At 40.8% G+C, this 11,740-nt stretch overlaps 1 protein-coding gene across 1 annotated transcript in view; it reads left to right on the top strand.

Moving 5' to 3' along the window:
• The first annotated feature begins 397 nt into the window (after window positions 1-397).
• The window catches only part of AHNAK2 (AHNAK nucleoprotein 2), a 71,843-nt gene continuing 60,500 nt past the window's right edge, over window positions 398-11,740 (top strand). Inside the window, exon 1 of the mRNA XM_070751293.1 lies at window positions 398-669. The gene's annotated coding sequence lies outside the window, so the exon portion shown is untranslated. The remainder of the gene's footprint in view (window positions 670-11,740) is intronic.

The raw sequence follows: 11,740 nt of genomic DNA, 5'->3' as shown, positions 1-11,740 counted from the left end.
ACCAGACAGAGAGAGAGAGAGAGAGAGAGAAATTTCAGAATGGCTGCTGCTGAAGTGACTTTTTAAAACAAATAAACCGCTTTATCTTTGGAAGGCTCCGGATTTTGTAAAAGTGTAAGCAGAAAGCTACTTAGAGTAGCTACTTGTAATAAGTGTCTGTGTGGATTTGCTGTATGCAAGTGTGTGTGTGTGTGTGTGTGTGTGTGTGTGTGTGTGTGAAAGAGAGAGAGAGAGAGATGTATTCATGACTCATTGGCCCTAGGCAAGCCTTGAAATGAAGAAAAAAAGACATTTGTTTTGTCCTCGCCTTCGCAGCCACGGGGATCCCTGCTTCTTTCTCTCTCTCTCTCCCTCCCGCTCTCTCCACCCCTGCATCCACATTGGTGCTTGCAAATGTAGGCTTTAAAGACAAGAGTCCGTCTCTGACAGCCATCGCCCCAGCCTCCTTTCCTCCATGGCTGAGGAGGGTGACTCACTCTCGGCACAAGACTTGTAAGTGGCTCCAAGTTTGAAGGAAGCAGTCCAGCTGCGGTCTTCCTGCAGCGGGGCTTGCAGTTTCCGTGGACTGCGAGAACTGCCACCGAGCGGACGAGAACTGCGCGGTTTGGACGGGAGAAGAAATTTTTTCCCCTCGCTCATCATCAGCACAACTAGGCGGTTAGCAACAAGGTTCGTTGGTTTCAACTCCTGACCGGCAGTTTTTGTTAAGGTCCGCTTTGGAGGGTGGGGGAAAGGAGGGGCTGCCTGTGGGATTAGCGCACCTCGATGTCTTGCAACTTCAGAGCAACTTTTCAGAACTTTGTTTCTACATTGAAGTCACTGAAGGGATCTCTCTCTCTCTCCACCTCTCTCTCCACCTCTCCCCCCCTTGCAAGCCAAGATGAGCATTTTAAATCTGTATTCTGTGCAGAACGCAGTACTAAAGAACATGGCACGTCCGATGGTAATGGGCTCCTCCGGAGTTTCCAACAGAGAACGGGAGGCACACCCACTCTTTAAGTTTTGTAGTGCTGGAGAAGGGAAAGAGCTAGAAAGATCGTAGCGGGATAATGCGCGTCCACACACCCTTACTAGCTGAGAAAACGAGATTCTTTGGGGGGGGGGGGGTTTCAAAAAAGGTTTAAAAGATCGAACGCTATTGAACGCTGAGTTTTACAGGGAGTTGCAGCCCGAAAACGGTGCAGTAAATTAGCGCCTGTCAAAATATATTTCTCTTGAATTTAGGAATTAAGAACTTGCTGCTTAGACTTCTTATTGAGCCTGATCCAGTTCGGGGAGGTGTGTGTGTGTGTGGCCAGGATGGGTACCACTATCCCTCCAAAATTTCTTTGCAGTTGAGTTTGCAGAAGAAAAACGAAACAATGTTCAGTCTAGAAATTGGCCTCTAGATTGTGTTGTGTGTAAATGAAGCTCATTCATCAAGTGTGGTCGTTTCTAGACCATCCCCTATTACTGAGCACAAAAGTCAGCTCTCGATCTCCAAAACTAGTGTGCTACTATATGGAAGCACATTGTGCACAGAACACTTAAAAAAAAATGAAGGACAAACTTGACTTTCAATTTGAATATCCTGCAAGCTGTGTCCTAAATCCCAACTGTAGCAGGGGTCCACATCACTGCACCCATTTCTTTCATAAAAATGAATAGCTAGTGTCTAGGTGTGTCTAGTTTAATGGAAAGAAGGATCAGGGGAGTCATGAGAGCAGTGTTGCAATATCTCAGGGATTGCCACAATGAAGAGGGAGTCAAGCTCTTCTCCAAAGCACCTGAGGGTAGAACAAGAAGCAATGGGTGGAAACTAAATAAGGAGAGAAGTAACTTGGAACTAAGTTACTGGCAGTTAGAACAATTAACCAGTGGAACAGCTTGCCTCCATAATTTGTGAATACTCCAACACTGGAAGTTTTTAAGAAGATTTGTCTGAAATAGTGTAGGGTTTCCTGCCTAAGCAGGGGGTTGGACTAGAAGACTTCCAAGGTCCCTTCCAACTGTTGTTGTTGTTGTTGTTGTTGTTGTTGTTGTTGTTGTTGTTTATAAAAAAAGTGGGACAGCTTGCTGAAGGCAGAGAACTTCTGAAATAGAGTAGCTGTGGAAGGTGTGGCTGCAATATACGGTAGTCATTTTGCCTTGGGAAGTTGTTTCTCAACTTTGAAAACGTTAAGATATTGATGGCTGCGAAATTCTGGGAATGGAAGTCCACACACCAGGACATTGCCAAGATTGAGAAACACTGATTTATGCAAACCCACAGGAGGGGGGGGAATCTTTTCCTAAGCCAGATCAATCCTCCCTCTAGCTCCGGTGTGTCCTATCTACAATTTTCTCTGAGATGTGTTAGATGACATGTGTTAGATCACAACTTGCATATTCCCTAACCATCGTGGCTTGGTTTATGCTCATCTGCAGTAGTTGTCCAGACACTCAAGCTGTGATCTGCTTGTATTTCTGGAATCCTGTATCTCCTGGACAAGCAAAGCAGAGTATGCAGAGACAGTTTGCATACTCACCTCCACAAAGAGAGTACTGCACCTGCATTAACCAAGTGACTTACATAACCTCCAGCTCATTCACACAGCAATCAGAACACTGATTTATTTTGTGGGGTTGTGAGCAGTGACACCCCAAATATTTCTAATGCAAGAATTGCCTGATTTATGTTCTTTATGCCTGCCATCTTAATTAATCATGGCCACCTTTCATTTTGATCTTTCCTAGTCCCATCTCTGCCGACAGTCACTCCCAGTTTTAAAAACAACTGTGTGCAATATTAAACATGTGATACCAATTTATGCAATAAATATTGGCCTGCTGGAAATGATCCAGAGCTAGGCATTTGCAAAGCCTGCTTTATTCAGATGTTAGCTCAGAAATGCCACTCAACTGAATGGGGTTCACTTTTTGGTCCATAGAATTATAACGGCTGAAATTCCACAATGCCTACTCAGAAATAGATCTGATGTGGGGCTTACTCACATATAATTGTGGGATGGACTATATAGCCTTAAACAGTAGGCTCATTCATGTCACTGGACAAACATGTAATGCAATGGCATCAGTGTTTATACAGAAGCAAGACCTGTGACTTTAATGGGGTTTATAACTAAGTAATTGAACGAGATTGCAGCCTTACACAACAAATCTCAGGCTTTATTGTGATTGCAGATGAAGATCTAGTAGAAGAAACATTGGTGGAATTTTTCAATAAAATACCGGACATTCACCGGGCACTGATGGTTCTGGTAATTCTGCTGTTAGTTGAATCCCAAATCTCAGCATTTCAAACTAGATCAAGCAATGAAGAACGTATGAACTTCCTGATTTGGTCTACATTCTGTCATCCCTGATTGTTGGCCATGGTGGCTAGAGCTGCTGGACTAGGAGACCACAAACACATGGAAGACCAAAAAAATTCCATCTTCTTCCCTAGCTCCTTATTATGATCTTATTATGGTAAAGGATCATAATTGGAACTGAATGAAAGCTGGTGGGGTCCCTCCTTTCATAGGCACCACTGCAATCAAAGTCCTCATTCAATCTCCTCCTTCCCATTTGAACAGCGCATCAAGTTTTGAAATAATTATTTAGTTAGACTTAGCATGTCTCAGCCTCTGTTTGCCATATCTACCTTTACTGGAGCTTGATTCCTGACTACATTTGTGCAGTTTATTTCTATTCACCATTTCTTTAGGTGCCCCTAAGGGTGGGCTGCTGCCTGGACTGGGTGAAACGCAGTGGGGTAGCAAAAATGGAGCTCCACCCCAGAGCACCCAATTTGCACTGAAAGAAAATGCAGGGCGTCCTGCATAAGCCACATCCACAGTGTGGTAGTAAAACGTTTTGTAGCCCTTCACTGGGTGCCACCCCCCCACCCCCAAGTACTGTACAGTACTGTGTACACTTCAAAAATGTTTTATAGGAAGTGCCTACAGACATAATAGATGGCTTTAAAAAAAACCAAGGTCATCCAAATTGAACTTTGGGGCTTTGGAGGATGTGGTAGATTCCATTGATGGTTTCCATGTAGAATTGTGTAAGTGAGAGTAAACCAGCCAGTTCCATTCTTCTTTTTTAATAGCATATTTGAAGAAATTAACAGATACTGGTTTTACTTAATTCTTTCCTCGTGTTCTTATGATCTTTAAAGAAAAGCAAAAAGGTGTCGACTGTAAATTTTTACTCTAATTGTATACTATGCAATTAAATGAATTGATATAACTAGAAATATTAGAGCAGGTTGCTGTACAAAATTTACTGGATTAGTTTTAACACTAAATGTGAATGTTTCATTAAGTATCACTATGTACAAAATATATGTATAGGGCTGCTCTCCTATCATTTACTTAGGAGTAAGACCTGTTATCAATAATATTGATATCCATGTCGCAAAGGTGCTTTTTCTGAAGGCAACTGGACGTTCTTGTTTTATCTTTGAAGACATTTCACCTCTTATCCAAGAAGCTTCTTCAGCTCTGGCAGGATAGTGGGGGAAATTATATCTATTTGTACTTAGCCTATTTATATATTAAAGGCGTTTGAGTACCGGACAGTAAATATGTTTAGGAGACTATAGCAGATCTTTATTCTAGTCTAAAACTAATCAAGATAAGGAAATATTTCATCAGTTGTAATTTAACCTATCATTTTCAGTTAACCCAGCCCACATAATTTATGTCCACTGTGTCTTACAAGTTCAGATCATTTGAGTAAACTATTCTTAAATCAACCATAGATAAATATATTGGGAGAACATGTTACTATCTGATTATTAGAATATTATTCATACCTAACTCTTCTCCCTTCTCTTCTACCTTCTCAAGGCTATAGAACTGGACATTCTGTGGCATTCTTCAGCTAGTTCATTTTGCAGAAATTTGACTTGACTTCTGCATGTTCTCAATTTGCATTTAGTAAAGTATTTTATAGTAATAATCAAACTGTTTGGTTATATAAATATTGTAGTTCTATTTCCTGTCTCATGTGACTTGTAACTATTTTGAGAAAGTTGGCAAGAACTCTCAATATATTTTTTTATTATAATACATATTAATGTGGATGGATACATCTGGTGAAAGCTCGAATTGACAGAGAACATTATGTTACAACTGTAATCTGTGATTGGGAACATCAACTGCTTCTCTGTTTTGCCCTATCGCAAGCAAAATATCAATGGAAAACCAGCCAACCAGAACTTAGCATCTATAAAAAGTAATTATCCCAATTTAATTATATGGAGAAGATATAAGTTCAGAGGCTGTGTAGAGACCTAGTTTTAAAGTACATTTAGTGCCTGTCAGGAGTACTCTAAAAAGAAATGTGTATTTTTTTTTCTTGGATTCACTTTCTACAACCAAGAAATTTGCCCTTCTATGCTGTACTGCTGTACAACCTTAATAGTTTCTATTAATTTAAAATATCAAGTACATGATTGTTTTTATCAGGGTGAGTTTTTTTCATAGGCTACTAGAATGCTCTCTGTTTTCTAAGTCACTACTTCTAGCAGAATTCAAGATCCTAGTAAAACATAGCATGGGTTCTTTTCAGCTGATCAACCAACTGGTTGAATCCTGCTGGTCCAGCTCTGCGTTTGCAGCCTGTCCATAAAGCAACCTTTTCCTTTCATTCTCCCTCATTGAACTTCTTAAACCAATGAGACAGACAGCAGACAGCCAACTGAGATAATCGTTCGACCTTTAGACGTCAAGGCACCTGATAAAGGAAAGAATAAGAAATAGCTATGGTAGTTTAATTGTGCCAGGGATATAGAGGATGTTCCTTTTAAAACAAGTCATAACAAATGGGTGTGTCAGATTGGATTCTTGGCCAAGTTTTCTCAGATCACAAGAGGCCCTTCACAATTCTTCAACCCTTCAGCTTGTAGGATCAGCAGGATTTTTCACATTTGTGGTTCACTCCATACAATAGGATTATTATTATCTGTGGGTAGTAACACTCGCCAAAGGTCTTCAAACTTGGCAACTTTAAGACTTGTGGACTTCAACTCCCAGAATTCTCCAGCCAGCTAAGCAGGGTGAGGAATTCTGGGAGTTGAAGTCCACAAGTCTTTAAATGGCCAAGTTTGGGGACCTGTGCTCCAAACCATCACATGTCAACAAAGAACATTCTCTTTGCTGGCCTCTAGTGGTCATCTGGACTTTTGGAGCAGAGATTTGGTAGCCAGGCCTTTGGAGCACTGACCTTAGAAAGGTCCCGCAGGTTCCATTTCATCAAGTGCTTTGACAAACTCATTTTAAAAAAAGGCTTAGATAAGTGTAATTAACTAATGGTGGCCAAATCCCATTTTAAAATTTGTTTTATTTTGATGATGTTGAAGCAGTTGTAGGGCAGAAATCATTGCTGGTGGAGATTTAATCTTATTGCTTGCAGATCCACCAATTAAAAAAGCTTTGTGTCTAAAACAGGACTAGAATTCACAGTCTCCTGGTTTCTAGCCTTGTGCCTTATCCACCCCACCAAACTGCCTCTCTTGCCAGTAACCCCACTGCTATTTCAAATGCTCTCCTTTGCAGCAATTCAGCATAGGGTCTGCAAATGAAATACCCCATTAGGAACTCCTTGATCTAATTAAAAATTGCTACTGAAGGGGTGCCAGACAAGTTTTATTATTCATTTGTTTGAAATATATGTACAGTATGTCACCTATTCATATGACTCCAAGGAGCTTACAATGTGTTTCCATTAAAACAACTTTAAGAATCTATCCAGAGTTACAACTACTGTACATTGGTTTGGTTAAATCTTCCTCCTCAAATGCTTTAGGAAAAATGACAGATTCTACTCTCTGTCTATCTGTCTGTCTGTCAGTCAGTCTATCCATCTATCCATCTATCCATCTATCTCTTCATCTCTCCATCTCTCCATCTCTCCATCCATCCCTCCATCTCTCCATCCATCCATCCATCCATCCATCTCTCCATCTCTCCATCTCTCCATCTATCTCTCCATCTCTCCATCTCTCCATCTCTCCATCTCTCCATCTCTCCATCTCTCCATCTCTCCATCTCTCCATCTCTCCATCTCTCCATCTATCCATCTATCCATCTATCCATCTATCCATCTATCCATCTATCCATCTATCTATCTATCTTACCTGTTGTGGTTGGATCTGGGCCAGCTCCTGCCCCAAGGAATGTGGGGGTGGATGTGGGTGAATCCTCCCAGTGTCAAAGGCCTGTTTTACTGCCGACTGCTTTGGACAGTGAAGCATCATCAGAAGCAGGGAGTGACTGTGAAATGGGACCCTCACGGGGGGGGGGGGGGGTCATGGCAGACAGCCCATTAGGAAGCAATTCATCATCATCCTTATCTTCGCTGGACTCTGATGAAGAAGCATTTACTTATGTACGCAGGCGAAGGGCCATAAAAAGAAAAGAGCAGCTACATAGGTATTACAAGAGATAAGAGAGTTCACCTGTGGTTGGCTGTGGTTCAACTAATTGGGGCTGCTGTTAAATGGGCAGCGTGTCAGCCTCTCAGTGTGGAAGATTATCTGTTAGTGATAGTGGATGTGCTTTTACTCTCTGGATTCTCCAAAGACTCTGTGCTTTGATATCAGGACTTAAACCATAGTCAAACATGTTAGTTGGAAAACATTTGAAGGAGAGTGGCTGTAACGACTTCACAGCTACTTTTTAATTGCTTTGAGTTTGTTTGTTTGTTTGTTTTTGTTCACTGCATTCAAGTCTGTTTGCTTTGAAGGTGAGCCCTTTGACTACCCAAAGGGTGTTTTGCTTCTATTTTTCTTTGGATAAAGACAGTATTCTTGACTTTTCACATGTGTGTGTCTGCTTTTTCTACCTTTGCATTTAATTAGGGGCTCGTGCCGAGAGCCCGGCAGAACATTACCTATATTTTTATTTATTTATTTTATGATCTCAGGGCGGCTCACAACACATAAGCAATACAGTAGACATTTTAGCTTCCTAAAGGATTCAAGGGACTGAGTTAGGCTCATAGATCAAGCTACTCTGTTTTGTTTACCACAAGGGACTGCCCTTGAAGGCTAACCAGAAACTTCAGTGGTAATCTAACGGCAGTAATGGGGTGGGGGGTAGGTTTGTTCATGGAACACCTTTGTGTAGGAGCTGCTCTGACTTCCAGTTTCTTTCTGGGTGCAATTCAAAGTGTTGGTCATCACCTTTAAAGCCGTAGATGGCACAGGGCCAGAACCTTTTCCTAAGAACATCTATCCATCCTACCAGTTCATATATAGAGCCGGGGTGGCGCAGCAGGTAGAGTGCTGTACTGCAGACCACTGAAGCTGACTGTAGATCTGCAGGTCAGCGGTTCAAATCTCATCACTAGCTCAAGGTTGACTCAGCCTTCCATCCTTCCGAGGTGGGTAAAATGAGGACCCAAATTGTGGGGGCAATATGCTGGCTCTGTTCAAAAGTGCTATTGCTAACATGTTGTAAGCCGCCCTGAGTCTAAGGACAAGGGTGGAATAAAAATTGAATAAAATAAATAAATATATATATATATTGCAATTTCATTGGAGTTAGGAAGCATGCCTTTTCTGTGGCAGCCCCTGCTCTGTGAAACACTTTCCACAAAGTCTGGCACTTCTCTACCTTCCCAACGTTCCTTAAAATTTTGGAGATCTGGCCTTTCCCCCCAAGTCACTAGGTGACTGCATATCAGAAGTATGACTTGGCACCAGGTTTGTGTTTTTAATGCATTGGTTTTACAATGTTAATAGAGCTCCTATGTTGTTTTAACTTTTGAATGGGTGCTGCCCAGAGTTTAGTTATAAGATTGGCATCTCTATAGGTATTTTAAACAAATAAATAAATATACCCAAATGAAGAAGCTGCTACTTACAGTCCCTTTCTCCAGGTGGTTTCTCTCCCCCCCCCCTTTTCCTTTGACATTGATAGACACTCATCAAATTCTTTCCCTGCTGTGCCTGTTAGACAGGCCTCTGAAGAAGATTGTAACAATCCACCTTCACCCTTCTTGCAAGCTATAATTTATTTTGGCATTAATTTTGGGGTGATGTAGTTGAGTAACTGATAACGCTGGCTTCTTTGATATCCAGAGCAGGGTGGGTTGCTAAATGTTTTTGGTATGGCACTTTCATAAAGAAAATTCAGTTCTCTGGTTGGAGGGCTAATTTAAAGTGCTCCCATCAAAGTGTGGTAAAGATTATCTCAGTCGTTCCTTAAAAGTAGTTCATCAAAGATGACAACATTCCAGTGTTCACAGAACAACATTTCTTGTGTAAAAATGAATTCAATTGGAAAGAAGATTGACAAATATTTCCTCTGGAACTGTTCTTCTAATTTTTATGACAGTGGAAAATAGTTTAAAATATATTATTCATCTTGTTAGTTCAGTTTTTTTTCCAAACAATGAGATCAACATTTTATTTCTATGCATCCAAATTTGGGATTCGAAGAATTGCAATAAAAGATTAAAATATATGCAGACAGGTGGGTTAGATTAGCTTGGAAAGCAGACCTGTATCATGAGACAGCAATTATTTAGTGACTGCCTCATACAGCAATGATATGGGTTACCCAAATTACAATTGTGATTTTAAAAAAGCAACCTCATGACCAATCCTCACATTTGCAGGTCTGGAAAATAAAGTAGAGCTAAAGTATAATCAGAAGCATCCTCACTGTTTCACTTAGCGGCCATTGTATTTTAACAACTGAGTTGTTGGTCTCAATAGCTTCCGCTAAATGAAGACAATGTGAATTAGTCCCTAGGACAGTGTTTCTCAAATAGTGGGGCATGGAGCGATGCTAGGGGGGTACGTGACTCTGGGGAATGTGCTTTTTTTGCCGCAGGGAGTAGGGATTTTTTGCACCGAGCAATAGCACACAGTACAGAGCAGGAGATACAAAGTGCATATAACAAACCCTTAAGAGACACCATGAAAAAATATTTAACAGGGATGAAAAGAAAGGAGGAGAGAGATGGAGATAATGAGACAAATGTAAGTCTCCCAACAGCTAAAATGAGGAAATGTGATGAAGCGTATGTAGCGCCTGGCTTCACTGTAACTACGGTGGGAGATGAGGTATGTTTACTGTGTCTAAAAATGCTGGCAGTGGACAGCATGAAGCCAAATAAGTTAAGGTGACACTTAATACATTGCATCCCAATCACGCTGATAAGCCGCTTGAGTCTTTTCAGCGAAAACATGCTGAATATTGCAAACAATCGTCCCGGTGGAGAGTTGGGGGTGCCCAAAATGTTTACTTCTTTCCTGAAAGGGGCGTAACAGGAAATAATTGAGAAACACTCCCCTAGGATGAATAAGGATCTTAGTTAGTTAGTTAGTTAGTTAGTTAGTTAGTTAGTTAGTTAGTTAGTTAGTTAGTTAGTCCAATTCACAATGAGGGTTTTAGTGGGTATATATCTATATACACATAGTAAAATACATGATGAAGGTTATAGAGGAGATACTCATAGTAAAATATATCTAAGAAATGATAGAAAAGAAGATATAGTAATAGAACATATCAATGAAAGAATAGAAGAAGAGATATAGGAATAGAAGAAAGGAATAGGAGATATAGGAGAGCAATAGGACAGGGGACGGAAGGCACTCTAGTGCATTTGTACTCGCCCCTTACTGACCTCTTAGGAATCTGGATAGGTCAGCCATAGATAATCTAAGGGTAAAGTGTTGGAGGTTTGGGGATGACACTGTGGAGTCCGGTAATGAGTTCCATGCTTTGACAACTCGGTTGCTGAAGTCATATTTTTTACAGTCAAGTTTGGAGCGGTTAATATTAAGTTTAAATCTGTTGTGAGCTCTTGTGTTGTTATAGTTGAAGCTGAAGTAGTCGCTGACAGGCAGGACATTGCAGCATATGATCTTGTGGGCAATACTTAGATCTTGTTTAAGGCGTCTTAGTTCTAAACTTTCTAGGCCCAGGATTGAAAGTCTAATCTCGTAGGGTATTCTATTTTGAGTGGAGGAGTGAAGGGCTCTTCTGGTGAAGTATCTTTGGACATTTTCAAGGGTGTTAATGTCTGAGATGCGAGCTATTAAATTGACAATTTATTGTTCTTTAACTTCTGAGGCTGTGTGTGACCTGGTACATCAAGAGGAGCACTCTTGTTTTTAAAATAAATGTTTCACAGAGAACACCAACACGTTCCCAAGTCTAACCTGGTATTACGATTGATGGACTGAGACTTTCATTCCCCAAATTCCGAGCATTATGACCGCAAACAAAAGGAGCGGTAGCTGCTGGGGTAACATTGCAAGGTAGCAAATACCAGGTTCAATACCATCACCACCCCAATCTGCAAATATTAAACTCTGCTGGATTTGTAGATATGGTTGAGTTCCTACATCTCCATTTAATTTTGGTGTGTTCATTCATATATTAACAATGCAGCCATTGTTCATATAAAGTCAACAAGTAAAAGACTCACATCCATATGACTTTCTGAAATGTCATTTGGCCTCTTCATTTGATTTGCCTGGAAGAAGCAACAGCTTCACCAAGATGAACTATTTCAGCTCCCGGGGAATAGTAAATTGGGGACCCAACAGATTAATGGCTGCAAATGTTTTATACTGTGTTCAGGGAGGGCTGTGTTGTCCACCATTGTGTCTCTTATGCATTGCACACTATTAAATTAGTTGCTACTAACACTTGTTGGTCATATTAGTCAATATTTTCCTAGTTGGAGAAGCTTTGAATTGAAAATCTGGTCTTGCCTGAAAACCACACTGGACTTTTAAATGATATGCCCC

This window comes from Erythrolamprus reginae, chromosome 1, assembly GCF_031021105.1.
Source record: "Erythrolamprus reginae isolate rEryReg1 chromosome 1, rEryReg1.hap1, whole genome shotgun sequence".
In the NCBI taxonomy this organism is placed as follows: domain Eukaryota; kingdom Metazoa; phylum Chordata; class Lepidosauria; order Squamata; family Dipsadidae; genus Erythrolamprus; species Erythrolamprus reginae.
Note: the sequence above shows the minus strand (reverse complement) of the source record. Positions and strands in the feature narration are given on the sequence as shown.